Genomic DNA, 27,658 nt, shown 5'->3' on the forward strand with positions numbered 1-27,658 from the left:
CCCTAACAACCAAACAATGAACAGGTGAAACCAATTAGACAAAACCAAACGAACACAGAACAAAGGATCGGTGGCAGCTAGTAGACCGGCGACGACGACCGGCGAGCGCCACCCAAACAAGAAGGGGAGCCACCTTCGGTAATATTCGTGACACTTCCTTGCAATTCCAAAGCACTGACTGTCAAATTACCACACCTATGAGCCAATCTGTTAAACACAGCCAATCAGGTGCACAAACACATGATTGCTAAATTGTAGACACACCAATCAGGTTTGACTATAAAAATGCAGCAGGTAGGTTCACCTGCCTTCAAACAAAATGGAAGGAGTCAGAAGAAGAGTGAGGGTGAGAGGAGGAGTACACAGAGGAGGAGAAGGAGGAAGAGGCAGAGGCCAAGCCAGAGGTCGAGGAAGACCTGAAGCAGGAGGAGGACGTGCACAAAGAAGAAGAGGACCAAACTTATCAAATGACATTCGTGCAACACTAGTGGACCATGTTGTGAACCACGGATTGACGCTGAGGGAAGCTGGGCTGAGAGTTCAGCCAAATCTAAGCAGATATACAGTGGCATCTGTCATAAGGACTTTTCGACAAGAAAACAGGTAGATCTGTCTACAGTTACAGTAAGTTACATGTATTATTCTCTACATAGGATTGAGGGTCGGGAACGACAAGGAGGAAGGGGGCCCATATTCACGCAAGAACAAGAGAGAGATAATAAACATGGTTTTGGCCAATAATGCTATCCGGCTCAGAACAACAAGCCAACAACATCGGTGACCATGCCATTTTCAATAATGTCCATCAGGTCTCTGTCAACACTGGCACGCATCCTGAAAAGACATCAGGTTCAAATGAAACAACTTTATCTAGTGCCTTTTGAGCGGAATTCAGAGGGTCAAACGGCTGCGGCATATGAGTATGTGGAGGTTTGTATTGTTCACTTTAGCACTGTGATGTTGCATACTGCACACATGCCTTTTTTACATTGACTGTATACTAGACCTATCCTGAACTACACAACATTGTCTTTCACTGTATTTCAGGGAGTTTTGCAGATGGATGCTGAGGAAATCCTGCACAAATTCATATATATTGATGAGGCAGTGTTCAACCTCACAAAAGCAAGAAGGAGAGGCAGAAATATCATTGGCCACAGGGCTATAATCAATGTCCCAGGGCAACGTGGGGGTAACATCACACTTTGTGCTGCCATTTCATAGCATTGGGTTGTCCTCCATGCCAAAATGGGCCCTTACAAACACACCTCACATTCTCGCATTTTTGGACCGATTGCACCACATCGTCACAGCAGGTAATGAAATGCACCAGATGCAATACACGGTCATCTGGGACAATGTGTCATTCCACCGCTCTGCTTTGGTCCAGAACTGGTTTCAACACCATCCACAGTTGACAGTACTATACCTTCCACCATACTCTCTGTTTCTAAACCCTATCGAAGAGTTGTTCTCTGCATGGCGGAGGAAGGTTTACGATCTCCAGACCCAGACTCAGGTACCCCTCATTCAGGCCAGGAAGGTTTACGATTTCCAGACCCAGACTCAGGTACCCCTCATTCAGGCCATGGAGGTTTACGATCTCCAGCCCCAGGCTCAGGTACCCCTCATTCAGGCCATGGAGGTTTACGATCTCCAGCCCCAGACTCAGGTACCCCTCATTCAGGCCAGGAAGGTTTACGATCTCCAGCCCCAGGCTCAGGTACCCCTCATTCAGGCCAGGAAGGTTTACGATCTCCAGCCCCAGGCTCAGGTACCCCTCATTCAGGCCAGGAAGGTTTACGATTTCCAGCCCCAGGCTCAGGTACCCCTCATTCAGGTCATGGAGGACACCTGTGACCAAGTCGACACGGCAGCTGTGCAAGGATGGATTCCACATTCAAGATGGTTCTTCCCACGTTGTCTTGCTAATGACGATATTGCTTGCTAAGCGAAGAGATAATGTATAGTATGTTTACTGTAGTATTTTCTGTACAATGTTGTCAGTTTTTTTTCAGATTATTTTTATGTTTGTTGTTGTTATTTATTGTAATTGTAACCTATACTGGATACAGTATTTTACGTTGTCTGTTTGCTGAGCTAACAGTGTTATGCACACTACTGTAGTAGCACGGAAACTGGGACATGTTTAAATGATATTTTCCTCAGTCTGCAGCATTGGTCTTGTGTAGTGTTTGTATAGTTGCACTTTCGCTGTGTACTTCATTTACAATACTCTAATCACTGACAATTAGACTTGCTAAAAGTGTTTTAGGTTAGCAACAGCCGTGTAACTGGTTCAAAAATATTGAAGTCAAATGAAATGTGTGTGTTTCGTATGGTAACAAAATATTATTTTTATGAAGTCGTGTATAGTTTTGACAAGTGTTCCATTTTGCAAATGATCTGAGGTGTTGTGCTACTTTGGTGTAGGGTTGTGCTAATTGTGTGTAGCGTTTTGACAAAATTGTGCTTAAACAATTCAACTGTAATACGATCAGGTCCTTTGTCTCCCTCAACGTCAGCAAGATGAACTGATCATGGACTACTACAGGAAATGGAGGGCCGAGCACGCTTTCATTCACATCGATGGGGCTATAGTGGAGCAGGTCGAGAGCTTCAAGCTTCAAAGTTCTACAGCGGCACCATTGAGAGCATTTTGAATGGCTGCATCACCGCTTGGTATGGACACTGCATGGCATCCGATCGCAAGGCGCTGCAGAGGGTAGAGCATAGTCCATTACATAACTGGGACCAAGCCCCCTGCCATGTCGGCCCTCTATACCAGGCGGTGTCAGAGGAAAGCCCTAAAAACTGGCAGACTTCAACCACCCAAGTCATAGATTGTTCTCTCTGCTACTGCACGACAAGCGGTACCGATGCACCAAGTCTGGAACCAACAGGACCCTGAACAGCTTCTACCCCAAACTATAAGACTGCTAAATAGTTAAATAAATAGTTAACCAAATAGCTACATAGACTATCTGCAATGACCCTTTTTGCACTAACTTTTTGGACTCATCATATAAGCTGCTGCTACTGTTTATTTCGTTCTAGTTATATGCACATATCTACCTCAAATAATACGGACTGTGCACATCACGTACATTTTCAAATCTAACAGGCGCGTGCCTCTACCTCAACTGTTGGACGAGAAGCCCAGTGAAAAGAAGCCAACTCTCTGTGTCTCCTTATTTATCCTGTTTTCAGGTTTGTGGCATTTATATGTTTGGTTTCTTTTCAAAGTCTAGAGATGACATGTTTATCTAAATTCAATTTTATGTTTAATTGAAGTGTTTTGACTTAGTGAAAAAACAGTGAGATTTTGTCATTCATATGAGTGTAGCCAAGCTAAGCTCGCTCACACACTTTGTATGTAAGTTAATGAGAACAAGATGGCATCTCAGATTATTTTATTTCTGTTGTAAACTTTTGTACATATAAACAACACTAATGAATCTCCACTAGGATTCTCTGCCTCAAACCCTATTACAGGGGCTGAGTCACTGACTTACTGGTGCTCTTCCATGCCGTCCCTAGGAGGGGTGCGCCACTTAAGTAGGTTGAGTCACTGACGTGATTTTCCTATTCGGGTTGGCGCCCCCCCTTGGGTTCGTGCCGTGGGGGAGATCTTCGTGGGCTATACTCGGCCTTGTCTCAGTATAGTAAGTTGGTGGTTGAAGATATCCCTCTAGTGGTGTGGGGTTATACCCTGCCTGTTTGGCCCTGTCCGGGGGTATTGTCGGATGTGGCCACAGTGCCTCAGCCTCCAATATTTATGCTGCAATAGTAAGGCTCATATTTTCTCCACTTCCAGTCTGACTGACGTGCCCAAAGTAAACTGCCTGTTGCTTTTTGAGAGCCCATTAGAAGGTATAGAGAAAACTTACAATCCAGCTCCCAGTATGCAATTCCTATGGCTTCCACTGGATTTCATTTGTCTTTGTTCAAGGTTTTATGGCTTGTTTCTTCCCAAATGAGGAAGAATTAGGAGTTTTAGTACTGGGATACAGACTTGGAAATCAGTCTGCGAGCGCGACGAAGAGGACTCGCACCTGCTAATATTGTTTTCCTATTGAACATACTTCTTTCTGTATGAAATATTATAGTTTAATTACATTTTAGGGTACCTGAGGATTAAATAGAAATATATTTTGACATGTTTTAACAAAGTTTAGCGGTAGCTTTTTGGAATCCTCTCTCTGCCTGTTGAACGACTGGATTACTCAAATCTAAGGATTTTATCCTACAAAACGACACTTCATGTTGTAGCTGGGACCCTTTGGATGACAAATCAGAGGAAGATTTTCAAAAAGTAAGTGAATATTTAATCGCTATTTGTGAATTTATGGAACCTGTGCTGGTGGAAAAATATTTTGATGTGGGGCGCCGTCCTCAAACAATCGCATGGCATGCTGTTGGTGTAAAGTCTATTGTAAATTGGATAGTGCAGTTAGATTAAAGAAGAAGAAGAATTTAAGCTTTTAGCTGATATAAGACACTTGTATGTTCCTAAATGTTTAATATCCATCATTTTGCGGATATTAGTGTCGGCGGGCTAGGGGGGCTATGGTCAGTCTGTTATATCTGGAGTATTTCTCCAGTCTTATCCGGTGTCCTGTGTGAATTTCTCTCTCTCTCTCTTTTTTCTCTCTCTCTTGGATGACCTGAGCCCTAGGACCATGCCTCAGGACTACCTGGCCTGGTGACTCCTTGCTGTCCCGAGTCCACCTGGTTGTGCTGCTGCTCCAGTTTCAACTCTTCTGCCTGCGGTGCTGACCTGAGGCACCCTCTACAACCGCTGTGATTATTATTATTTGACCTTGCTGGTCATCTATGAACATTTGAACATCTTGGCCATGTTCTGTTATAATCTCCACCCGGCACAGCCAGAAGAGGAATGGCCACCCCTCATAGCCTGGTTCCTCTCTAGGTTTCTTCCTAGGTTCCAGCCTATCTAGGGAGTTTTTTCTAGCCACTGTGCTTCTACACCTGCATTGCTTGCCATTTGGGGTTTTAGGCTGGGTTTCTGTACAGCACTTTGTGACATCAGCTGATGTAAGAAGGGCTTTATAAATACATTCGATTGAATTTGATTGATGTATTTTAGATGTACTTTTTAGGTGTACTTTTTATGAAATTTGATTCTAACAGTTGCATGCTAATTGCTAACCGCTAACGTTAGCTAGCTCAGCGCTAGGCGCTAGCTAGCTCAGCGCTAGGCGCTAGCTAGCCTACCAGTTCTCCCTACTAGCTAGCCACTTTCAATTTATGTTGTAGTTGGCTAGCTGTTCATGGGTTTTTGTTACATTTCATACACAGACCTCTTCTATAATTTGTTTGTACTGTTGCCCATGTAATGTATGGGTGTATATTTAGGGCTTTTGCACACCACCATCTTCAGTGATAAACTAGCTAACAGTAGCTAGGTAACTAACCCTGTTCAAATCCTGATGCCTCATACATACTCACCTAGTACAACATACATGTTTTGTAAAGGCAATTAGCTAGTAATGTAGATTCTTCTAGAGATGTTTTTATGTAATTGGGTTTACTCCTGTATTACTCCTGGCCCTTGGGAATACAAAGTTCGTACATGGTCCTATTACATGTTTAAAATCAAATCAAATCAAATTGTATTTGTCACATACACATGGTTAGCAGATGTTAGTGCGAGTGTAGCGAAATGCTTGTGCTTCTAGTTCCGACAATGCAGTAATAACCAACAAGTAATCAAGCTAACAATTCCAAAACTACTACCTTATAGACACAAGTGTAAGGGGATAAAGAATATGTACATAAAGATATATGAATGAGTGATGGTACAGAGCGGCATAGGCAAGATACAGTAGATGGTATTGAGTGCAGTATATACATATGAGATGAGTATGTAAACAAAGTGGCATAGTTAAAGTGGCTAGTGATACATGTATTACATAAAGATGCAGTAGATGATATAGAGTACAGTATATACGTATACATATGAGATGAATAATGTAGGGTATGTAAACATTATATTAGGTAGCATTGTTTAAAGTGGCTAGTGATATATTTTACATCATTTCCCATCAATTCCCATTATTAAAGTGGCTGGAGTTGAGTCAGTGTGTTGGCAGCAGCCACTCAATGTTATTGGTGGCTGTTTAACAGTCTGATGGCCTTGAGATAGAAGCTGTTTTCAGTCTCTCGGTCCCAGCTTTGATGCACCTGTACTGACCTCGCCTTCTGGATGATAGCGGGGTGAACAGGCAGTGGCTCGGGTGGTTGCTTGATGTCCTTGATGATCTTTATGGCCTTCCTGTGACATCGGGTGGTGTAGGTGTCCTGGAGGGCAGGTAGTTTGCCCCCTGTGATGCGTTGTGCAGACCTCACTACCCTCTGGAGAGCCTTACGGTTGTGGGCGGAGCAGTTGCCGTACCAGGCGGTGATACAGCCCGACAGGATGCTCTCGATGGTGCATCTGTAGAAGTTTGTGAGTGCTTTTGCTGACAAGCCGAATTTCTTCAGCCTCCTGAGGTTGAAGAGGCGCTGCTGCGCCTTCTTCACGATGCTGTCTGTGTGGGTGGACCAATTCAGTTTGTCTGTGATGTGTACGCCGAGGAACTTAAAACTTACTACCCTCTCCACTACTGTTCCATCGATGTGGATAGGGGGGTGTTCCCTCTGCTGTTTCCTGAAGTCCACAATCATCTCCTTAGTTTTGTTGACGTTGAGTGCGAGGTTATTTTCCTGACACCACACTCCGAGGGCCCTCACCTCCTCCCTGTCTCGTCGTTGTTGGTAATCAAGCCTACCACTGTTGTGTCGTCCGCAAACTTGATGATTGAGTTGGAGGCGTGCGTGGCCACGCAGTCGTGGGTGAACAGGGAGTACAGGAGAGGGCTCAGAACGCACCCTTGTGGGGCCCCAGTGTTGAGGATCAGCGGGGTGGAGATGTTGTTGCCTACCCTCACCACCTGGGGGCGGCCCGTCAGGAAGTCCAGTACCCAGTTGCACAGGGCGGGGTCGAGACCCAGGGTCGAGCTTGATGACGAGCTTGGAGGGTACTATGGTGTTAAATGCCGAGCTGTAGTCGATGAACAGCATTCTCACATAGGTATTCCTATTGTCCAGATGGGTTAGGGCAGTGTGCTGTGTGGTTGAGATTGCATCGTCTGTGGACCTATTTGGGCGGTAAGCAAATTGGAGTGGGTCTAGGGTGTCAGGTAGGGTGGAGGTGATATGGTCCTTGACTAGTCTCTCAAAGCACTTCATGATGACGGAAGTGAGTGCTACGGGGCGGTAGTCGTTTAGCTCAGTTACCTTAGCTTTCTTGGGAACAGGAACAATGGTGGCCCTCTTGAAGCATGTGGGAACAACAGACTGGGATAGGGATTGATTGAATATGTCCGTAAACACACCAGCCAGCTGGTCTGCGCATGCTCTGAGGGCGCGGCTGGGGATGCCGTCTGGGCCTGCAGCCTTGCGAGGGTTGACACGTTTAAATGTTTTCCTCACGTTGGCTGCAGTGAAGGAGAGTCCGCATGTTATATATTTGAGTCTAGAAGAGTACAATGGTAAGAAACGTTGAATTCCACCCACCTGATCAAGAGTTGCTGCTTTATCCCCCATAGTTCCTTAAATCAGAATTATGGTACTTTGTTGGAACACTAATTGCCTCTGTATCAGAAATGAACTGACTGTTTTACTCAAAATAACAGTAGTCATGAGCTTGGTACACATTTTGGCTAAAATTATGCTTCCTACAATAGTCCACTTGCCTGTAGCTCTGTGAACTGACAGTATTAAATAGAAAACTTGTAGCTTGTTTGATTAGAATGACCTTTGGGTAGGTGTTTGTGGGTGATACAGCGAGTGCATGTAGCCAAAGGCATGCAGAGCCCCTTTAAACCAGGTGGAGAGAATTAAAAAATTCTCTCACAATAATACCAATAATCTCAGTAATTTCACAAGATATAAAACACTGTTCGGGGGGACTAAAATCAAGGCAAGTGATAAAGGTAAATTCTGCTTTACTATCAATCTGGGTTTGGTGGGACTTGAGACTGATGCATTGATTTACTGTATTCTATTGGTTCAAGTTGCACGGTCAACAGTGCTTGCAGAGGACGAGAGAGACATTTGGAGAGGAGTTAATATGGACCTGATGAGCGATTAGGAGGATGGCCTGCAAAACAACAAACCAGTGAGGTTCATCAAGTCCCCCAACTTCTGGAATGAGGTGCTCACTTCCCTTAGTCAAGAACAACAGAGCTGCTTGGAGAGGGACCAGAGCAACTTGGCAAGCCATACCACACAGATCATTTCTGGGGAGTTTTCATCAAGGCGACCTATATTCCACAGACCTCTCAACTCTGAACACAATGGAGGCTCACCCTGGACCAAGCTGGATGACTCCTGTTAGTGCTGTGCTTGATTCTTTAGAAAACACTTTTGTTGATCTTTGACAGGCTCGTTCATATTCCTCCATATGAAAGGATTTGAGCAGATTACTGGCAGTGTCACACCTGCTCCCGCTCTCCCCCCCTGACGCTCGAGGGCGCCAGGCTCCCCAGCAGTGCGCACTCCTGCCATCATCATTACGCACACCTGCCTTCCCACCGTCACACGCATCAACGATTATTGGACTCACCGGGATTCAATCACATCTGTCATTGACTTCCCTATATCTGTCTGGTTCCACGCTCTGTTCCGTGCTTCTGCATCGATTGTCATATGTCCTTGTTTACCCGTGTGCTGACGCTGTTCCTGTCATGTTTTATGTCTGTTCCTGATTAAATGTTTGACTCCCCGTACCTGCTTCTCATCCCGGGCGTCGGTCCTTACAGGCAGTAGTCATCCAGCTTGGCCCAGGGCTCCATGGGATTTAGTTTAGTTTCAGGCCCTGCTTAGCCTAAATGCAGATGCAATTACCTGGTTTTTCCTGCTCTAACGAAGTGTATTTGTGTGGGGTTTTTTCAAGGAACTAAGAGTTATTTTAGTATAGGTGTGTTGTGGGGTGCTGGAAAAACTGTGATAGTGGTGCTTGAATGTTATTTCTGAAAAAGTGTAGGAACTCGTGTGATATTGATAATAATACCAACAAATAAAAGTAATTTATTAATTCATGAATTCCTAATTCAATGTTATTCATTCATTCATTTTCATATTTATGTTTTTAACATACCAGCCACTAAGGCAAGCTAGCAATGACTAGCATTAGCATTCAGTGGGGGCGGAGCTTGCACAACCTTGAGCAAGTGCACAGACATGCCATTTATGGGAGAGATGTGGGCAGACATGGACAGAGGTGTATTGCACAAGAGCGACTTCTAAATGTCTAAAATGTAAGTGTCAAAGGCGTGCACTGGAATTTCAAGATGTATCCTAGTAAGTGGGTAGACTTGTGTGGTCGTTTCTGGTGGTCTACTGAACCATTTCGGGGCATATACACGCCTGTGCACCAAAGTGGTTCTTCGCTAGAGATTTACGGGACGTGTGCAGGGCCAAACACTGCTGGACACGTGCTCGCAAATATCCAGATACGGTAGATCTTCGGACTTGTGCACTGGAGTGTTCGACCCATAAATGTGCCTTTTCGTGCAGTGAATGTCACCATTTGCCGTGTGAGACATTTCCTTTTTCATGTCCACCATCCGTTCCTAATAGCAGTTTTCCCCCTATGGTAGCAGAGGCTTGTACATGTGTAATCTGATGGAATGAAGGTGTTCTACTACCAGGAAGTCTGATAGTATGTATTACACACACTCAACCTGAGATAGTGAAATGACTGGGTTGCTGATGTATCGGTCTGCTTTGCCTAGGTTGTATTTAATGTGTGTGTGTGCCTGTGGGCGTGTGTGTGACGACACAGATGAAACACGAGATGCATTGGGGATTGATGCAGAAAGCCAGGCTGAGATATATGTTTTACTCTTATTTCAATGACATATATTGTTCCATATACAGTGGGTATAGAAAGACACCACCCCCTTTCAAAATGTTCACCCTTTTGTTGCCTTACAGCCTGAGATGAAAACACATCAAATGTGAAATTTTCTGGCTTTATGTACACACACAGTAACCCACAATATCCAAGTAAAAAGTGAAAATTGAAACAGTAAAATACCCTATTTGGAGAAGTGAACACCCACCCCTTAGAATTGCAAACTTGCTGAGGTATAACCGACCACCTTCCAGATCACAAATCAAGCTAATTGGCTTCCATCTGTGATCAATTGTACTGATTTGTATTAGGTCAGATTAAAAGCAGTTGTTCACAGAGGACTCTACTGCTTAGTAGTGCAATTCAAAGCAAAGAATCCACTATGGGCGGAAAAGTACTTTCAAAAGATGTACGAGATAAAGTTGTGGAAAGGCACAAGTCAGAGGATGGATATAAAAAGATTTCAAAGGCTTTGTCCCTCGGAGCACAGTTAATACCATTATTAAGAAGTAGAAGGGAGTATGGCACCACCCAGACCCTGCATAGATCAGGCCGTCCCTCCAAACTGGATGACCGGGCAAGGAGGAGACTGATCAGAGAGGCTACCAAGAAGCCAATGGCGACTTTGAAGGAGCTTCAGGCCTTTATGGCAAAGACTGGTCAGTGTGTGGATGTGACCACAATATCACTAACACTCCACAAATCTGGCTTCTATGGGAGGCTGGCAAGAGAAAAAAAAACACTCCTCAAAAAAAGCCACATCAAGTCTCGTTTGAGCTTTGCCAAAAAGCACATTGTAGATTCCGAGGACAAGTGGCAAACGGTGCTGCGGACAGATGAGACCATAATTTAACTTTTTGGCCTGAATGCAAAACGATATGTCTGGCGAAAACCCAAAGGATATAGTAGCAATGCTGGGTGGGTGTAGCAGGGTACCTGTGTCAGTTGTTCTTTTATCATGTACAGTGGTCGAACGTAGAGGATAATCCCGTACCTTAAGAGCTAGTTAAATAACGTCAATTATTTCTGTGAAGAAAACAAGAGTGCCACAAAAATCACTGCGTGGACACTGTATGGATGTATTTTCTCTACCATCTCTACCATGAGTACTCAGGGAGCAGTATCAGGGCCAGCCAGAGGGTCAGTGTGTTAACAGCAGCCTTAGGAGGAGGACGAGTTCTATTATCACTCAGAGACAAACACAAGGAGCGAGTGGGTGAGGAGAGAGAGTGTATACAGTCGGCCTAGAGTACATTTTGAGTCAGCATTTGTGTGTGTGTGTGTGGGCGGATTGGCTTTCTAACTCAAAATGCAATAATTCCTCTTACTGCTATCCAGTTCTTCATATAGATAATTGTGTTTCAGTTATTCAGTTTACAAGCAAGTCGATGCTGAGTTGTACCCAGAAATATCTCACATTTTCTTTGTGTGTGAGAAAGAAAGAGACGAAGGCTTCCCCCTTATTTTCTATTCATCTTCAATGTCCTTATTGAATTGTTCATATGAGCATTAATGCTTTATTTTGTCAAATGGCTTTCTTGAATAATGTCTCCTCGCTCAGTGTGAATTGATGAATATTCAATCTCATGAATAGTTAATGGCCTATAAGAGATTTTCTCCATGCATTTTTGATCACTCCATTTTATATATAGCAGGAGAATGGTCTTTGGGTATTGTAATCCTTGTCGAAACCTACGGAGATGTAGACAGAAGTAGAGAAACTACAGACACACTGCACCTCAGATTAGAATGTCAGAGCTGGGTGGGTGCATCTGGATACAAAGTGTAGCTAGAGGAACAGGTAATGGGTCTGGTAATTTGGAAATCCTCATTTAGAATTTGGAATTGCTCATTAAGAATTTAGAATTCCTCATCAGAAATGTCAAATTGCTCATTAAGAATTTAGAATTCCTCATCAGAAATGTCAAATTGCTCATTAAGAATTTAGAATTCCTCATCAGAAATGTCAAATTGCTCATTAAGAATTTAGAATTCCTCATCAGAAATGTCAAATGGCTCATTTGGAGTTGCTGATGAGTACCAGCCTCTGTCTTTCACCGTACTCCTGTGCAATCTATTCAAAAACACGTCACTGTGTAAGCCTCAATGGACACGCTTTCACCTCACGTACTGTAGGCAACAACCGGTTTAATCATATTGTACCAGGTACCTGTATGTAAGTACAGGTAGTTTCATAGTGCTTACCGATGCTAATTACTTTAATCCGAGTTAACACTAAAATGTGTACAACAAAAGAAGTAGGCTTAAGTGCAGGATCAACGCATGTACCTACATGCCCGTTCCAATAACTAACATAGGGTTATTTCACTACTACTGCAATACTCTTTCATAAAGACCTATTTTAAAGTCAAGCAGAGCTGTCTGTTGTAATACAGCGTCGGGTCACTTGGCAGACTAGCTCTCTGATAGGGAACCAGAGGGGAGAGTTTGGACATGCGGTTGAGTTCGCAGTCTTGTGATCGCTACCACTTGTTGGCAGGTAGTTAGCTGGCAAACGTTCAGCACAGGGGCGCAGCGACCCGGTCGGGTTCCCAAACCTCAAACTCCTTCATTAGACTCTCTATCTGACCAGTGAGCCTCTGATAACAACTGAGCAGAGCTAGCCTTCTGACTATCAAACATGTAAGCCCTGAAACTGCATAACTCCGTTCTCACTCCTACAACATAACGACGAGTTGTGTGCTCTGGTGCTAATGATACGGTAGGCAAATGATGAATCGTATAAACATTTCAGTAAACAAAGATTTCCAGTAAAAACTCTGTCGCAGAGTGATGTAACAGCTACTCTGCCTTCCTAATATGGTCACGGCCCATAACCACATCACACAGGAAGGCCCAGGGACCAGAAGAGAAGAGGACCGGAGGAGGAGGAAGTCTAGTAATGAGTGCCCAATGGATGTTATTACCCAGAACCTGGCAAAGACCAATATTGAAACATTGTAACTAGCATAAGATTCAAACAAATACAATTTTGAGGGAAGCAGCAAAAATCAATTTGTCCGTCCGTTCTCGAACAACATACAGTACATTACCCAGAGATAAGACTAAATCCATTACCACATGGACACGACCGCAATCTCTGTGTACAAATCTGTAAATCTCAGCTCCACACAAAAACACTCTGCCTTTCCCTTCCCTGCTGAAACCGGATAATATGCTGGGCATTACATGAAGGTATAACGACAGTATTTCCTTTTTGCAGGAATGATGCAACAGTGACACGAACAGACCGTTTTGTATTGTAATGTTATCTGACTGTTATGGTAATTGTATCTGAATGTGACCCAGAAAGAGTCGCTGCAGGCTTTGTGTAGATATGTAAATACGGACATAAATGAATAGTAATGTGATGTAGGCCTGCCTGGAAGTGTTAGTTATCATCACTTTATGCAGGGTGTGATCATGTCACTGCTGTGGTGAACCTGAGGGGATGTAGGCAAACTAGTGGGACACAACACGGGTCCTCTCTGGAAATATTCCACAAAACATAAAAGTCCACCAGCACGCGCACACACATATGACAAATACCCTATTAGGTTGGTTGTGAAAGAAAGAAGAGAGTACAGTCCAGCAGGAAATGGCTTCCTGATTTCCTCTCATATTCTTCAAGGCCTCCAATTACTTAATTAGATACACGGAGCTGACTGAACCACAAACACTTCAGGTTTTTGTTACTACTCGGTAGTTAATTCCACATAGGGTGGCGCACAATCGGCCCAGCGTCACCCGGATTTGGCCGGGGTAGGCCGTCATTATAAATAAGAATTTGTTCTTAAACTGACTTGCCTAGTTAAATAAAGGTTCAATTGAAGAAGAAACAAAAGATTGCACTCACCTTGTGTACCAGGTCGGAATCAGTCCCTGATTAGAAGGAGAGGATGAAAACCAGAACCAGAATTGGGCAGTCCCACACTAAGCCACCATTCAACTGCGGGAGCGAGGGAGAGAGAGAGAGAGAGAAAGAGAGAGAAAGAGAGAGCGAGAGAGCGAGAGAGCGAGAGAAAGAGAGAGAGAGAGAGAGAGAGAGAGCGAGAGCGAGAGAGAGAGAGAGAGAGCGAGAGAGGGCGAGAGAGAGAGAGCGAGAGAGCGAGAGAGAGAGGGCGAGAGAGAGAGAAAGAGAGAGCGAGAGAGCGAGAGAGAGAGAGAGAGAGAGAGAGAGAGAGAGAGAGAGAGCGAGAGAGAGAGAGAGAGAGAGAGCGAGAGAGGGCGAGAGAGAGAGAGCGAGAGAGCGAGCGAGAGAGGGCGAGAGAGAGCGAGAGAGAGAGAGAGGGCGAGAAAAAAAAAGATGGGAGGAGTGTTGGGTTTAGTTGTATTGTGTATTGAGTGTATCCATGTCTAATGTATGACAACAGGCTGTTGAGGGTATTGATCTCTGGGTCTCTGTGTCTCTGGAGAGTGAGGCTCTCTCTGGCCTCAGTCTCCCCGCAAACAGATCAATGAAGCCTGGGCAGAGACTGCTGACTGGGCCTTACTGGACCTTCCACGGAACAACCCCCACAATTACCATTAACACAACACAATGCAGGGCAGCACAGTAACGTGATAGACAATAGCATCACGACATGGCACAGATCACAGGACAACAAATGCCTCAAAGAACACATATAAATGTACACACTGCGCCTCACCAAGATACACTAACAGTATACAGCTAAGCACCGTTTACAGCACTAACACACTACCAGGTAACAAGCACAAGATAATGCTACTTTCGTAGGTGATAACATGTTGCCCCCTTGAAAAATCCCTTGAGAAACATTGCGACAAGGTATTTAATGGTCTCCGAGTTTTTACAGCCCCTTTCCCCAGCCACCATGTGAAACAATAAACAGAAATCCACAGAAAGTCAATCACAGGTCCCTAATCTCGGTAAACAGGTTGCAGGGTTGCGTAACTGCGTCATGAAACACGATCCGGCAGATCTGGATGTAATGTATCGGTTATGGATGTAGCATTTTCTGTACAGGTCATTATCGTGTGCCCAGAGGGCTGTAGTAAATCTATCAGACGCACCCTGATGACATCATGTCCCCAGGGAGATGGATGGGGGCTCAATGCCAGGTCTATAGATCTCCCTCTCCCTCTCCCTCTCCCTCTCTCCCTTTATTTGATTTTTCTACCTTTCATTCTTTGAAGGAGGACTAGAGGGAATGAGACCTATCCGTATAGGCCAGGTTTGTGTGTTATTGTAACATGGTTGGAGTCTTAATCACGCTGATGACAGATAGCCTCCGAGGTCTAAAGGGAGTTCTACTGTCAGAGAAATGAAATGTCTAATAGCAAACATGTGTATCGCTCCTCAGAGAGAGAGAAAGGGAGATATGGAGGGAGACAGAGCGATGGAGAGAAAGAGAGAGAAAGGGAGATATGGAGGGAGACAGAGCGATGGAGAGAAAGAGAGAGAAAGGGAGATATGGAGGGAGACAGAGCGATGGAGAGAAAGAGAGAGAAAGGGAGATATGGAGGGAGACAGAGCGATGGAGAGAAAGAGAGAGAAAGGGAGATATGGAGGGAGACAGAGCGATGGAGAGAAAGAGAGAGAAAGGGAGATATGGAGGGAGACAGAGCATGGAGAGAAAGAGAGAGAAAGAGTGACTACCTGCCACCACATTTCTGCCTGTCAGTATCACTTTCTGAGATCCTACTATTTCCTTGTCACTCTACAGAAGGCTTTCTCTGTGGAGGTTGAGGATTTGACCTTCAGTCTCGCCCTCAATGACAGATGAATGTATGAAAAGCCAGTGCACAAACAATCCCCTATTGGAGGTTTCATTTTGCCTGACCATTAGCCGCACAACAGAATAATAAAGACATCATTTCAATCAGCACAGCCAGTTTCCCAGCTCTGACATGATGCTGTGTTTGCTTTCATAGCATATACTGCAACGTTATTCTAAATGACACTTGGCCTACAAAGATATTAGAGCTGTGTACCAAAAGTATTCTACTGTAGTAAGCTAGGTCGGACATTACCTCCTCGGTAGACAAGGTCAAACACAAGCCTGTAATACAGTAATGGTAATTGCATGATTCTTTAATGGGATTGCTGTACTGCTGACAGAAATATGACCATATGAATTACTCTAACATGTAATCTATTCCAAAACACTTCATAGTATGGGACTTCATTATGGCTGGAGGGGAACTAGGCGAGGTTTGTTTCTGGGTTTGTCCCACTTTAACATCAAGAGTATCTCACAAACAGGCACGTATGCACACACGTTGTTGTAGGCTACACATATATTCACAAACAGCAACAAGTCCGCCCACACACACACACACACACACACACACACACACACACACACACGCAGGCTGATAAGATCATTGAGATTGAAAAAAGATTCACATGACCACAGCCTGCTTGCCAACAGTTATAAAGGCAGCAGCTGAGTGCCGAGTGCCAAGTCTGAGACAACACAATATTGTATCTGATAGCAGGAGGATATGAAGATCTAACGGTGACAACAGAGTCCCAAATGGCACCCTATTCCCTATGTAGTGTTTGAAATCCTTTTTTAAGGAAACATCACTGGTGAGTGAGTACGCACCGCAGACTCGTTACTATCCAGTTACATACTAGGACAGGAGAGAAGAGTAGTGAACATACTGTTCTAGCTAGAGGAGATGGCATTTGCAACTACACTACTATGTTCAAGTCAAACTCAGTATTGTCTTGCTCATGAGATGTTGTAGAATCTTTTCTGTGTGTCAACTGTTTCATATTTTGGAATTACTCACAACTCCCAATGGCCTTGATATTAACACTGGCACATTCAAACAAGTGAGCGGACCAGTCTCATTCTAGAGCAGACTAGCCCCCTCTAGTGTTGAATCAGCCCCACTTCGCTGTCCCTCTCTTGTCCCCCCACACCCACTGCAGCACTACTGAAACAGACCCCAGCTCTACCTAAAGACCATGCAGAGAGAGAGAGAGAGAGAGAGAGAGAGAGAGAGAGAGAGAGAGAGAGAGAGAGAGAGAGAGGTGGCCCCTGTCCCATTGTCTCAGAGAGAGTATCAGCTGTAGATGTCCAGAGTAGAGCATAACAAGCAACGTATCCGTCATCTCATTTTTGAGACGGGACGATGTGAGGAAAGTGAGGAAAGTGAGGAAATTGAACCAATACCACTACTGTGAAAGCTGAAAGCCATGTAGGACCGATAACAGTGAGTGGGGATTATGAATGAATAGGATCCTGGAGTGTGTGGTTGACTGTCATTCACAGCTCAAGCCTCTGGTTTTCATCCCCTCCTTTTAATCAGGGACTGATTCAGACCTCCTACACGGGGCGCGTGGAATGAACTGCCAGGTAGAAACAAAAAACAGATGTGTTTCGGCCCTCCAAGACCGGAAGTGAACAGCCCTGTACAGATGTGTTTCGGCCCTCCAAGACCGGAAGTGAACAACCCTGTACAGATGTGTTTCGGCCCTCCAAGACCGGAAGTGAACAGCCCTGTACAGATGTGTTTTGGCCCTCCAAGACCGGAAGTGATAACCTAAAAGTAAAAGTAAAACCTACACTCGATCCCTCCGATGTCAACAACTACAGACCAGTATCCCTTCTTTCTTTTCTCTCCAAAACTCTCGAACGTGCCGTCCTTGGCCAGCTCTCCCGCTATCTCTCTCAGAATGACCTTCTTGATCCAAATCAGTCAGGTTTCAAGACTAGTCATTCAACTGAGACTGCTCTTCTCTGTATCACGGAGGCCCTCCGCACTGCTAAAGCTAACTCTCTCTCCTCTGCTCTCATCCTTCTAGACCTATCGGCTGCCTTCGATACTGTGAACCATCAGATCCTCCTCTCCACCCTCTCCGAGTTGGGCATCTCCGGCGCGGCCCACGCTTGATTGCGTCCTACCTGACAGGTCGCTCCTACCAGGTGGCGTGGCGAGAATCTGTCTCCTCACCACGCGCTCTCACCACTGGCGTCCCCAGGGCTCTGTTCTAGGCCCTCTCCTATTCTCGCTATACACCAAGTCACTTGGCTCTGTCATAACCTCACATGGTCTCTCCTATCATTGCTATGCAGACGACACACAATTAATCTTCTCCTTTCCCCCTTCTGATGACCAGGTGGCGAATCGCATCTCTGCATGTCTGGCAGACATATCAGTGTGGATGACGGATCACCACCTCAAGCTGAACCTCGGCAAGACGGAGCTGCTCTTCCTCCCGGGAAGGACTGCCCATTCCATGATCTCGCCATCACGGTTGACAACTCCATTGTGTCCTCCTCCCAGAGTGCTAAGAACCTTGGCGTGATCCTGGACAACACCCTGTCGTTCTCAACTAACATCAAGGCGGTGGCCCGTTCTTGTAGGTTCATGCTCTACAACATCCGCAGAGTAAGACCCTGCCTCACACAGGAAGCAGCGCAGGTCCTAATCCAGGCACTTGTCATCTCCGTCTGGATTACTGCAACTCGCTGTTGGCTGGGCTCCCTGCCTGTGCCATTAAACCCCTACAACTCATCCAGAACGCCGCAGCCCGTCTGGTGTTCAACCTTCCCAAGTTCTCTCACGTCACCCCGCTCCTCCGCTCTCCACTGGCTTCCAGTTGAAGCTCGCATCCGCTACAAGACCATGGTGCTTGCCTACGGAGCTGTGAGGGGAACGGCACCTCAGTACCTCCAGGCTCTGATCAGGCCCTACACCCAAACAAGGGCACTGCGTTCATCCACCTCTGGCCTGCTCGCCTCCCTACCACTGAGGCAGTACAGTTCCCGCGCAGCCCAGTCAAAACTGTTCGCTGCTCTGGCCCCCCAATGGTGGAACAAACTCCCTCACGACGCCAGGACAGCGGAGTCAATCACCACCTTCCGGAGACACCTGAAACCCCACCTCTTTCAGGAATACCTAGGATAAAGTAATCCTTCTCACCCCCCTTAAAAGATTTAGATGCACTATTGTAAAGTGGCTGTTCCACTGGATGTCTTAAGGTGAACGCACCAATTTGTAAGTCGCTCTGGATAAGAGCGTCTGCTAAATGACTTAAATGTAATGTAAATGTAAAGTGAACAGCCCTGTACAGATGTGTTTCGGCCCTCCAAGACCGGAAGTGAACAACCCTGTACAGATGTGTTTCGGCCCTCCAAGACCGGAAGTGAACAGCCCTGTACTAAAGCAATTTTTGGGACCACACACTGCCTTCATAAGAGTTAACCAACACTGCAAAATGTAGCCTACAAGCAACAAACTACTGCCAACATGCCGTCAACGTTGTCATTTACTGATGCCCTAAGTAGATGAACCTCTGGCGCACCAAAACTTAATCTAAATGAACTTTATTGATCAGCGATGTTAACATCAATGCAAATCCTCCCAGCAGTTAATGTGTTTCTGGAGGCAGCTAGATGAAGTTCATAGACTAATGTGTCACTCAGTGCATTCACAAACTCAGTGAAAGCTGTTCTCTACAGAGGGAGAGACATACAAACACACACGCACACACACACTTTTCTAATTACAAGGAGTAACTCAATCGTGTGTGTGTGTGTGTGTGTGTGTGTGTGTGTGTGTGTGTGTGTGTGTGTGTGTGTGTGTGTGTGTGTGTGTGTAATTGAGGGTAGAGTTCCTAAACTGCAGGCCCAGCAGCATGCAGAGCTGTGTCAACACAGGGGTGGACTGGCTGGATTTCAGTACAGTACAGGAGTCAACAATCTATCATGGTTTAGGTGGACTTCAAACACCAGTCTCTATAGATGTGTCCAAAAACGCAGTCAGGTTTACCAGATAACATCCTTTATGAAGTGTATTAATGCCGCATGTGTAGTATTGACTGAATTATGTCAGATAATGAGCGATAGGAGCAAAAGGAACCACACATAATGATTATTTTTGTAATAGAGAGGGGTAGCAACCTTACCATTTGAAGACTATTTTTCTTGATGCCAAATAGAATGGAGAAGATTAGATTAGAAGATAACTTTGTTTGTGATGTCAGTCTGTTAAAGTATACTGAATAACACGTTCTGTCAATACACCATAATTCAAGGACATTCATCAGTTTAGCAGTCCAAATGTACAGTCTATTATATACAGCATGTCACCTCCTCCAGATCATGTCTGTCCGATGACCTCGTTCAGCATCTAGTGGAATCCTCCTCTAACATCCTGACAGGCAGGCCACAGTTAAGCTGCCCTACCCTGACAGGGTCATGCCAGTCACACACGCACGCAGGCAGACACACACACATACACACACCAGCCAGAAACCCATTGCTTAAAACCCATTCTTGTTTCGGCTAACATATGGCGTTCTGCCTTGTTTAGCATTGAGGCCCAATGATTCAGTATCCTCAAACACAACTTTGCCATTTGATTTGGGCACAGAAATGTGCTTAACAATGGTCAAGTTCATCCTCCTCTAAATCTAGAGGCCAGTTAGTCAGTGGGGCGGGAAGGCAGCATACCACCGAGACAAAGAGACTAGCTAATCTCTGACAAGCAGAGATGGATTAAGAGAGGGAGAAGGGTCAGGCCTGGGAATGTTTTAGACAAATCACTCCTTGGACCAACGCAGCTGGAGTTTGTCAACCTCCTCACAGAGCTAACAAGACAGTCCAAGATAAGATGACAGGGAGGCTGAGGAGGAGGGAAGCATCATGACAAAACAGAACCATGAAGGAATGAACATTTACTGTTTTAACACATCTTATTCATCCCGCTAACTCACACGACCAGAGAAAATGAGAAAGGGCTCGTATAACGCTGGGACCGTGTTGGCTATCAACGAGACGTAATCCAAAGCAGTGATAGGGGAAGGATTATTTGTCTGCCTACTTTTTCTGTGTGAAAGGCTAAGGTCTATATAGATTCGCAGATGAACTATACTCCTGGACTCAAAGGGGAGTTGTTTTAAAAATGTAGACATACCCCAAAGTAATTAGAGAGCCATAACCAATACCTAGTCATGCTTACACTATCATAAAGATTAAGATCTCACCTTTTTTGGTCAATTTTTGTTTATACATTGCTGAGGTGTAGCCACTGTTGAAGATACAAGCTCAAGAACAGAATACAAATATGATACAAAAATAGGTTTTGCCCTATTCAACAAAATTGGGGGAACAGTGCTTGAAATGATTGAAATTCTTTTAAAATATAGTAACAATCAAATAATAAATGACTTACTATAATATTTCACATTTCTTATAACTAAAATAAATATGATCATACTTAGTGACAGTACAAAATTGGCACCATTTAATATAACTGATGACAGAGTATTTTCTGCCCACTGTCTGCTGGCACGTTACAACTTTAGCTTTAAGCAGAACGTGGTCTTGTTTAAATTCGACATAATTATTTTGTCTTTTTTCAGGTTCTGAGAAAATCATAGCAAGACTGCTTTTGCTGCAATCTCTAGGGTCTCCCGATTCATATGCCGTATTGTAAGCGTATTGTATGCCGTATTGTAAGCGTATTGTAAGCAGCGAGGTTCACAGGCAGTGGAAATCGATCCTTTGTCTGGATAGGCCAGAAAATGTGATGCGGTAGTCCCTATGCAAATGAGGTGTCAGGTTTCACGTTCTGCATCTCAGATAAGAGCAGAGAACGACGAGCGAAGCGGGACAACCAGCGCGTTCACGGAGTGCACAGCAATTGATGTCGCCCCATTAACGGAACGCTCCGTACACAAAAATGTCGGTCGGAATTGGTCCAGAACCGCTCAAAGCCCCCAAAATAAGGGACTTAACGTTTAAGAGGTTTTAAACATGCTTTTAATCTGTAAAATGTATCTGGCTCTGTGATACTGTATCTGAATAGAACGTACAACAAGAAGTCATCTGTTCTGTTGGTTGTCTGTCAAACCTAAACCATATGATCCCTCCATCCTCTAAACACCACATGACATTAAATCAGAAGGCTGCAAAGGAACATTGCATATAATCTGCCTCCTCTTTAGCTCCCCGCCCTCTTCCTCTCGGTGACGAGGCTATCCGACTCCCTTCAATCTCTCCCATTTCCAATTATAGCCCTGTGTCAACATGGAGATGAGAGCGAGAAAGAGAGAAAGAAACCGATCTGGTTAAACAGCAGCTAGAGTGAGGAGGTAGGCATCTTCCATCTCAGATAAAAGAAGGGGAAACGGAGGAGAAGCTAGGGGGAAGCGGAGGAGAATCTAGGGGGAAGCGGAGGAGAAGCGGAGGAGAGGATAGGGGGACCCGGAGGAGAGGCTGGCCCCTGGCCCTGGCCTTTAGTTATGGACAGGCAGCTATTCATTTAGTCAGGCTAATTAGTGTATAACGTCCCTGTTAGCAATAGAAGCTAACCACTAACATAAACCATACGCCTGCTGCACTGCCACTGATACACAGAGAACAAACACACTGATAACATGTGGAGCACTCAACTCATTGCTAACAACCCAGGAATGAGAACTGTGCTCATTACACAAACCACTCTGGTACAAAGACTATTCCCGGAGACATTAATGGCTTTGATATTTAGATGTTGCATGGGAGTCTATAATAGAGCTGCTTTGAGTCCGAGTTGAACTCAGGTTGTGGTAAATATCCTCAGTCAGAGGTTCCTTTTTTTTGGCCAATGTTCCAGAGCTGAATGCCTGGCTAACTAGCGTGAAGCATCTTTCCCTGATTACATTCACATGGAACTGGAGGAAATTGGCCCCCTCCATCATCTAAATGTGTAAACCTCCTGACCCAATGCGTTTCAGTGAGCGCCAAAACAAAGGAGTGATTTTGCGGGTCTCTTAGGAATTCCCCCGCTGTTAATTTTACAATTAGAAGCTTATCCAGCACAGCTTAGCTAGTAGCGCCGACACAACCACACTAGCTAATCAGCTTGGTCACAGTGGCGAGGCTCTTAAACAAACGTGACCCACTTGTGTGTGTGTGTGTACATGCATGCAAGATCGTGTGTGGGTGCGTTATGGTGTGTGCGCCCGTGCATACGTGCGTGTGAGCACTTGCGACTTTCCTCTGGCACTGGAGTCTGAATGAGTGGCAACTCACAGTGGAAACCTCATTCAAGGGGAACCCCAGTGGCTTAAGTAAATGAATGCTCTGAGCAAGCTTCTAATACTACACACGGACTCCACAAATCTATGTATTTATGACATAGATCATGTACATGGAGAGATGACCTTTCTAATCATATAGTAATGTACATATTGGCATATCAGCAGTACACTCAAAGCGAAAGCCTACTCTTCAGCCGTCAAGTCTCACAGTGAGCTCAGTGCATAACACGTCCTCTCCCAACCCCAGTCTCACAGTGAGCTCAGTGCATAACACGTCCTCTCCCAACCCCAGTCTCACAGTGAGCTCAGTGCATAACACGTCCTCTCCCAACCCCAGTCTCACAGTGAGCTCAGTGCATAACACGTCCTCTCCCAAACCCAGTCTCACAGTGAGCTCAGTGCATAACACGTCCTCTCCCAACCCCAGTCTCACAGTGAGCTCAGTGCATAACACGTCCTCTCCCAACCCCAGTCTCACAGTGAGCTCAGTGCATAACACGTCCTCTCCCAACCCCAGTCTCACAGTGAGCTCAGTGCATAACACGTCCTCTCCCAACCCCAGTCCCACAGTGAGCTCAGTGCATAACACATCCTCTCCCAACCCCAGTCTCACAGTGAGCTCAGTGCATAACACGTCCTCTCCCAACCCCAGTCTCACAGTGAGCTCAGTGCATAACACGTCCTCTCCCAACCCCAGTCTCACAGTGAGCTCAGTGCATAACACGTCCTCTGCCAACCCCAGTCCCACAGTGAGCTCAGTGCATAACACGTCCTCTCCCAACCCCAGTCCCACAGTGAGCTCAGTGCATAACACGTCCTCTCCCAACCCCAGTCTCACAGTGAGCTCAGTGCATAACACGTCCTCTCCCAACCCCAGTCTCACAGTGAGCTCAGTGCATAACACGTCCTCTCCCAACCCCAGTCCCACAGTGAGCTCAGTGCATAACACTTCCTCTCCCAACCCCAGTCTCACAGTGAGCTCAGTGCATAACACGTCCTCTCCCAACCCCAGTCTCACAGTGAGCTCAGTGCATAACACGTCCTCTCCCAACCCCAGTCACACAGTGAGCTCAGTGCATAACACGTCCTCTCCCAACCCCAGTCCCACAGTGAGCTCAGTGCATAACACGTCCTCTCCCAACCCCAGTCCCACAGTGAGCTCAGTGCATAACACGTCCTCTCCCAACCCCAGTCCCACAGTGAGCTCAGTGCATAACACGTCCTCTCCCAACCCCAGTCCCAGGTCTCCAGGAGGGATTCAACAGCATACCGTTTCACAACAGCATACCAGCATTGACTGAGGCCAATGCTATCTACGACATCAGAACAACATACAGTCTCACTGAAGTTCTTACTGCGATCAAAATCAAGTTTCTAGAATGCACTCTCGGAGGCAAATAAATCCTGCCAGAAGTCGAGAGGGCCTGGCACTATAAGGTTGTGCTGCATTTTTATCAAAATTATTGCGTTATTGACATAGTACTCTAGATACCCCGATTCATGTTGTTAAGTTCAAAAGAATACAATTGAACAATTGCTGGCACCATTCAAACCGATGAGGGTTTGGTACTTTAAAACCAATTATTTCAGAATCCTCATTTTGCAGATAGAACCCTATAGTCCCAAAACTCTCAAAGAGCTGGATTATTTTGATCCCATTCCCGGTTTTACAGAGGGAAGATTCCCGTTAAGCACACATTCCAGCTACGAAGGGGCGTTGCCGGTACATTCCAGCTGCAGAGGGACCATGCCGGAACATTCCAGGCCATAAAATCCCCCATCCATCTCTCTATCCCTGACTCTGTCTTCACTCTCTCTCTCTCCACCGGCACACTCAGACTCTCGTTAACTCCACAGACGAGAATACCGAGGCACAACGCCAGAGAGAAAGCCCCACACGGCACGTACACAGACTACATACTACTGTAGAGAGACAAAGGTGTGTGTGGGTGTGTGTGTGTGTGTGTGTGTGTGTGTGTGTGTGTGTGTGTGTGTGTGTGTGTGTGTGTGTGTGTGTGTGTGTGTGTGTGTGTGTGTGTGTGTGTGTGTTTGTGTTTGCATTCTTCCACTTGCTCAGGTGAATGTCCTCTCTGAACTCTCAGGTGAGATTTGAACAGGAAGTGACACCTGATCATGTGACAGCTTCCTGCTCACCTGTTCCCCTGTCAACAAATCCTTCAAACAGTCCCAGGCAGAGCGCTGACCCATAGTGGAGAAGGAAGGAAGTTGTCTGACTTTCAGTAGCACCGGATGTGCTACTATCTGCTCCTGTTCCCTTCCACTGTATGTTGCATTTGGCTCAGAGAATCAAACGCCATACTTGCCCTGAACTGGTTGAGAGAAGTATGGGTCCCACCTATAGAATCTGGTCCTTTTCTATGTTTCTCACAGTTCTCAGCCTATATGTTTTGTACTGTACCATTGTTGTGTTTGGCCTCATTTTGAAGGAAACAGGCATGGGCCCTTTGTTAGTCATAGAGTGATACATGACTTGAGGCACAGTGCAAATAGAGCTGAATTCAAATGAATTCCTTGTTTCACTTGAGGAAGTGAAAAGTCTGTCACCCTTTCCTCTAAGCTTTATCTTTATCACACGCTTCCCTTACTTCTCTCTCTCTCCCTCTCCCCCTCACTCTCCCTCCCTCTCTCCTGCTCTTTATCTCTCTCTCAGTTTGAACTAGAGGAATTCCTCCAGGAAAAACAGGCCAGTCTCCTCTCTCTGTTTGCCAAGAAAACGTCCTGGTGGAAGAGAGACTCCCTCTCTCATCTCTGACAACTCAGCGTCCCATCATCAACCCTTCCCTAGAGCCCTCATCCTCTCCTCTCACCCACTCCTCTAAAATACTCTCACCCTTCATAGTGCATATTCCCTGTTTTGCCATGTACAGTAGCCTCAGGAGCACTCTGTGGATTAGCACCATGGTGTAGCCGGAGGACAGCTAGCTTCTGTCCTCCTCTGAGTTCATTGACTTCAATACAATACCTAGAAGGCTCATGGTTCTCACCCCCTTCCATAGACTTACACAGTAATTATGACAACTTCCGAAGGATGTCCTCCAACCTATCTGAGCTCTTGCAGCATGAACTGACATGTTGTCCACCCAATCAAAGGATCAGAGAATTAATCTAGTACTTAGAAAATAGGTGAACAGTTTTGAACAAATTAATTTCTTCCAAAATGAAAGAGAGAGAGAGAGAGAGAGAGAGAGAGAGAGAGAGAGAAAGAGAGCAAGCTATATTTTGTAGTATATATTTCTTCACTTAATAGCCTACTCAAATACCTGGCTCAAACAGAGATCTGTTATCTAGCTGGCTATGGCTATCCAACACTGTAACTCATCCATGTCAAGGTAAGCTTTAGTAATTTAGTGTAACTGCTAAACTGCTTGCTGCTGACTATACACTGTACTGCATGATTTAAGTTTTAATCACATGCACAAGTACAGTGAAATGCCTTTCTTGCAAACTCAAAACCCAACAATGCAATCATTAACAATAATCAATAACAATGTATTACTAGGAAAAAAAACACTAGAAATAGAATAGGAAATATGAAGTACCCAATAAAGTAAGCATACTATACTACTATATGAATGTAGTGGGTTTACTAATGTGTTAGTTCTAGTAGCTATGTTGACAATGACGTGCCAACAATGTAGGCTGTGTGTAGTGGTTAGCGTTCATGATATGAAGGTTTGGTTTGAAAAAATAAAATCCTGGTCACAGACAACTGATGTGTTGTGCACTGAAGTCCACGAGCGAAAGGAAAGGGTGAGAGGAGGAGAGCGCGTAAATAGATGCAAGAAGGATTTATATATACAATGAGCTGTTTACATATGGCTGCTATGAAAGTGAACTGTGTTTGCATGTGATCAGGGGCGTATTCATTGCGCCAATTCTGTTGAAAACATTTCTGAAATGGAATAAACATACCTGAATTTGTCCAATTGAAATGCTTGTTTACAACTGTTGGACTAATGATTACACCCTAGATCAGCTATATGCAGGCAAGAGTGTGCAAGGTGGTATTGAACGTGTCACAGACTGTCACCTTGATTACTCAAAATGTTCTCGACCTGAGTACCTACGGTGTAAACTTCATTCATTGGCTAGGTTGCAACAACTTCATGACGGGTACAGGGAAAATTCTAGTATCGTGTAGTAGCCTAAACCTATCAATGTTACATTGAACTGGGTGAATGGAATATGAATGGCAGTCATTCAACACGCTGTAATAGAAACAAAAATAATCATCCTCCCTCATCTTAAACGGCACAGACCGCGACTGGTGTGAGTCTGTGCCTCCGTGTTGTGCATAGGTTCACAGCAGGTTCAGTTCAGGCAGCAGTCCTTCCCTTGACCTTTGAACCCAGCCACAAAAACAAGAGGTCAGGGAGAATAACTATCTTATCACCCTCAGTAACATCACTAGTCAGTCTCACAGGGGGTAGATCTCCAGGAAAGACCAATGGATCAATGATTCTTGGTACTGAAGCCCATTGGAACTCAATAAATGCCATTGACTGGTCACTTTATTACTGTAAGATCTCCATACAGATGATTTAGTCCAGCCGTACTCAACAGGCAGACTTGCGGTCTGGATCCAGAACCAGAACCGCGTCCCGACCAAAAACAGTTGGTAGTTTATCGCAGTTGCAATGCCTGGGTTATGGGTTCAGTATGAAAGGGACCGGTATGAAAATGTATGCACTGTACTGTAAGTTGCT

The 27,658-nt window shown here is 45.2% G+C and overlaps 1 protein-coding gene across 3 annotated transcripts in view; it reads right to left on the bottom strand.

Moving 5' to 3' along the window:
• Positions 1 to 27,658, bottom strand: part of LOC115142937 (pleckstrin homology domain-containing family A member 6-like) — a 180,060-nt gene that overhangs the window by 93,414 nt on the left and 58,988 nt on the right. For all 3 annotated transcript variants that reach the window (XM_029682819.2, XM_029682818.2, XM_065001727.1), the window contains one exon: positions 13,782 to 13,874. The gene's annotated coding sequence lies outside the window, so the exon portion shown is untranslated. The remainder of the gene's footprint in view (positions 1 to 13,781; positions 13,875 to 27,658) is intronic.

This window comes from Oncorhynchus nerka, linkage group LG15 (genome assembly GCF_034236695.1).
Source record: "Oncorhynchus nerka isolate Pitt River linkage group LG15, Oner_Uvic_2.0, whole genome shotgun sequence".
In the NCBI taxonomy this organism is placed as follows: domain Eukaryota; kingdom Metazoa; phylum Chordata; class Actinopteri; order Salmoniformes; family Salmonidae; genus Oncorhynchus; species Oncorhynchus nerka.